Below are 4,804 nucleotides of genomic sequence, written 5' to 3'. Positions count from 1 at the left end.
AGAGAGAGAGAGAGAGAGAGAGAGAGAGAGAGAGAGAGAGAGAGAGAAGGAGGGAGGTGGTAAAATGTAACTGGCCTCCAGACTTCAACACAACTGATGCCACATTGGAGGCACAATTCTTACCTTAGAACCTAGCATGTGGGCACCAACACCCACCAAAATGGCAACAAAACGTAATCCATCAAAGACCTAGACCACAGTTCTGGGATCCAGGAAAGTCCCTAAATGTACTAGCCTTGTTTTTTGGCTTCTGTCCTTTCACTCCTCACTAATGATTCTTGCTAAATGAAATGTGTCAACCAGGGTGTGGTTTTTGTGCATGCAAGACAAACAAACAAACAAACCAGTAAAGCACAGGGCTGCATGACTTGGGCAAGTTCCCTGTGCAGTTGCTGGCTGGCAACGTAGACTTTCTATTTGGCTTTTAGAGTGTCCACATGTTCTCAGTGGAGTTACTGCATAACAAAAGGTAATATGGTTTTTCTTAATACTAAGGTCAAATTTTGCATATATTATTTCACCAGGCCTTGTAGGGTTTGCTGCTAAGTGGATTTAGAAGTAGTTGTGGTGGTCAGCATTTATGAACACTGATTCTGATCCTGAGGGTCCACCAAGCACATTTTAGATATCAAAACTATCAGCATAGTAGCAACTGCAGCAACAGTGACAGCAGTAGCTTTGCTGAGAGTCCCCATCCCTCTAAGTCTTTTACATACCTGATGCCATTTTCCTCCTACCAGTATATTCCTGTCAATTGTTTCTACTGCATGGAATAAAGACTCTTCACAGGTGAAGGGAATTGCCTGGAGTCTGCATCTTTCAACAGACAGATGGAGCAGCAAGATGTGAGGATGACCCATTCCTGGGAAGGGTGTACAGGTGATGCATGGAAAGATCCTGCATCCCTCTGCCTGCCTGCCTTTGGCCAGAACCCTGTCATGAGTCCTTTCAAACTCCAGGGGAGGCTGGCCTGAGAAATGGAGTCCAGCTGTGATCCCTCAGGGGGACAAAGAATGGTTTTGGTGATCTCATAACCATGTCTAAGCATACTTCCTATGCAAGAGCTTGGGGGTGGGGAAGAGAAGTCTTGTGATGTGCTGTCTTCTGGACATGCCATGAATGTTGTACTTCCGAATTCACAGCAGCTCTGGTTACCTGCACAAGTTCAAACTGGTCCATAATTCCAACGTGAAGGAAGGAAGGGCTTATGAGCCCCCACTTTTAAGCTGAAGAGCTCTTGGCAACTGATGGATTTTGGGAGAGGGGGGTCAATTTTCTTAAGAAGTGGGACTGCCTGGAGGTTGCTCATACTCCTGCAGGAGGCACTCATTGGGTTCAGTTGGTTATTTACAAGACAATAAAAAGGACACAAAGGTGATGGGATCAAGAGGAATAAGAGGGGGTAGGTGGGGGATGCAGAGATCAGGATTGTGTAGATATGAAATCATCAAAGAACAAAGGTAGGTTTAAAAGACGTTTCATGATCAAAGTCTATCTTCAACAACTTAGGGGCCCTCATTCTTCTGCAGCCCCTACAACATCCTGACCCCCAGCATAGTGTGGTGCTGGAACTTAGACTCCAGACTCTCCATCAGAGGCCCACATTGCTGAGGCTTTCCTCTGGGGAGGCCTTAGAGTGAATTTGACACAAATACATTACTGCAAATTAGAGAATGTGAAAAATCACACGATGTGGGAATTTGGACTCTGGGTCTATTTTTATAAGCCACAGAGAGGCTGCAAATGAAATATTGTCAAACAGAAAACAGATTAAAATATATAATGGTTTATTACTATATGTTTAAATGAATATTTAAAGTGTAGCCCTAGTTTTTTTTTTCCTGTTCTTTTTTAAGGAAATTGGAAAGCGGTTATTGGCTTTTTCCCCTCTCTGTTTGACTTGTGTTTTCATGAAAGATCTGGACAGCTCTTGCTTTAGAATCTTTTGCATAAAGCCTTTAGAAGTGGTCACTGGATCGTCATGGAATTAGGTCCATAGGACAAGAGAAGTCGATCCTTGCATTATCTGCTCTGTGGCACCATCAGCTATACATTCTTCCATTCTTAGTGGCTCTGTGCTTACTAGGATTCTCAGCCTGTCTGTAATTTTCAGGGTGTTCAGGGACAGGAGTGAGGGTATAAAAGCCATTCTCGACATTAAATGCACACTCAGACTTAAAAGCACACTAGTATTTTTGATCTGTTTTTAAAATACATGCACATGGAAACGAGTCACTTTTGTAGAGAAAGAGAAAATAAACCAACATACAGTAAGACGGAGCCACAAATACCATGCAGTCTGTCCTAGTTACTTTCCTTGTTGTGGAGTAAAAATTACTCTTAACAAAAGCCACTGAATGGAGAAAGAGTTGTTTGAGCTCACAGTTTTCTGGCTACAGTCTGCCATGGCAAGGAAGTTACAGCTCGATCTTAAAGCAGCTGATGATATCACAGCTATGATCAGAAAGCCAAGGACTGCATTCATTGTCTTTTTTTTTTTGGAGCCATGATCTTTTGTTGGGGGAGGGTTCATCAATCCTTCTTGGCCGCCGCCTTCCTCATGGCTGCCAATACGTTGCTCAGCTCCTCCCGCTTTCTCTTGGCGCGGATGTGCATGCCCACCCTCTTCTTGATGAACTTGAGTGCGCGCTTGTCCTTGGACACTTTGAGCAAATCCATGGCGCGGCGCTCGTAGGGCGCCAAGCTGCAGACCTCCCGGATCATGTCCCGCACGAACTTGGTGTGCTTGGTGAGGCGCCCGTGGCGCCGGCTGTGTCTCGGCTTGCTGACGTTCTTCGTCACTTTGTGGCCCTTGTTGAGGCCCACTGCCATAGGGTAACGCAGGGCCATAGCTGCTGCTCTCCGATGGCGGCCAGCGCATTCATTGTCTTTATTTTATACAATCCAGTGTCTCTTACTCAAGAAATGGTCCCAATCACAATTAAAAGGTGTCATTTTACATCAATTAGCATAATTGATATGGAACCTCGAGGGTATGCTAGGGACCCAATTTCCAGCTGAATACAGAGTCAGGCTGACAGTTAGCACTGATCATCACACTGACTCTGATAATTCTTTTCCTCAGATTCTCCCAGTATCAATGAGGCTGTTGTGTAAGTTCTGATGGTAACGTGTGTCTTGGCATCCCACTCTACAGTAGTGGTCTGTAAACTGCCCCTGTAATACTCAGTCCGCTATGAATGACGAGCAGTCCATTATGAATGACGAGCAGTCCGCTATGAATGACGAGCAGTCCACTATGAATGACCAGCAGTCCGCTATGAATGACGAGCAGTCCGCTATGAATGACGAGCACCTGTGGCTCTGACATTGCGCTCCTCTAATGAGTCGGAGTGAGGAATATGACCGTAGGGGCCTCTCTGCTTAAGGAGCCTTCAGGAGCCTTTGTCTGATGGAGGTTGCACTGTGCCTGAAAAATGGAGTTTCTGCTACTCCATCCCACTCTCTCCTCTCTTCTTCCCTGTTCCACCTTCGACATTAGTTGCCTATGAAAGTTAAGTAAGAAAATCACTTTGACTAGTACCTTTTGTGTTTATTTTCTTAGCTAACATTCTGAACTTCTTACAGCATTGTTTTTCCCATGAGCTAATACTGTAGTTTAAATAATTTGGTTCAGAAGTCGAAATCCTGATGGTTCATCCCCTGAGGGACAACACAGATGAGTCAAAATGAAGAGATGTGTTAAGTGTGTGAACTTTGGGATGCTAGCATCCTGGATGATTTACAGTTCTCTGGTGATTTACTGAACCAGATGGCAACACTTCATTTTCTCCTCTACAATATGGGGGTGATCATGCCATGGTATAATCCTCTTAGGGTAGGTATTGAGTGAAAGAAGACAGTTGCAGTGTTGATTCCATTGGCTGGCACATACCAAGTTGTTGGTGAGTGGTACCTCAACTTGATACTCAAGTGCATTCTGGGTAATGGCCTGAGGATCACTTTGCCCTCTCTGCCTTCTCCACAAAGGGGTACAGACTATGGGCCAGGAGTGTGGATGGCAGTGAACTTGGGAGTCTGGCTCCTCAGACTAACTCGACACTTCCAGATCCTTGCTTATTCTCTAGTGGTAGAGACAGCTTTGGATGCTTTAAACCCTATTCCTTCACCCCCACCCTCCCACCCCCAGTCAGGTAGGCAGCTGGAATACGTTTCCCAGCTTTATTTTCTGCAATCCAGGGATCTGGGTGACTCTGACTGACTTCTAGCCAACATAATGTTTACAGAGACTATGGAAGAGTCCTTTTATTTTACTTAAAAAATGCTTCCCACAGAGTGATCAACTGTAGCTCTCCTGTCTCATCTTCAGGTTGAATGAAATATATCCAAGGGCACATCAAATGTGTGTGTGTGTGTGTGTGTGTGTGTGTGTGTGTATTTAAAACTGCTGCTGAAAAATACGCACATATGTTTTCATTTTTGTTAATTAATTTTGTTCTCTGGCAATTTCACATATGTGTGTATTCTGGCTACCCCCCCATGCACCTCTGCTTATCCCCCACCCTTATCAACCTCTCTCCTCCCCACAAATCCTTTCTCCAGATTTGTGATTCATTAAGATGGATTTTTATGGCATTTTCACATATACATTGCATTTTTGTTATGTTCCCCTGCTCCTCCCACTTCAGCTGAGAACATTCTTTCTCCTGGTCAGTATCTGCCCCCTCTTCTGCTTCCTTATCCTCTTTCCATGTTCCTCTCCTCTCCTCTCCTCTCCTCTCCTCTCCTCTCCTCTCCTCTCCTCTCCTCTCCTCTCCTCTCCTCTCCTCTCCCCTCCCCTCCC

At 45.0% G+C, this 4,804-nt stretch overlaps 1 pseudogene across 1 annotated transcript; it reads right to left on the bottom strand.

Moving 5' to 3' along the window:
* Positions 1 to 2,532: 2,532 nt before the first annotated feature.
* Positions 2,533 to 2,868, bottom strand: LOC114639619 (annotated as a pseudogene). The gene has a single exon (XR_003714030.1). The product of XR_003714030.1 is annotated as a 60S ribosomal protein L36 pseudogene (transcript).
* Positions 2,869 to 4,804: the final 1,936 nt, after the last annotated feature.

This window comes from Grammomys surdaster, unplaced genomic scaffold (genome assembly GCF_004785775.1).
Source record: "Grammomys surdaster isolate TR1022 unplaced genomic scaffold, NIH_TR_1.0 125745, whole genome shotgun sequence".
Taxonomy (NCBI): Eukaryota; Metazoa; Chordata; class Mammalia; order Rodentia; family Muridae; genus Grammomys; species Grammomys surdaster.
Note: the sequence above shows the minus strand (reverse complement) of the source record. Positions and strands in the feature narration are given on the sequence as shown.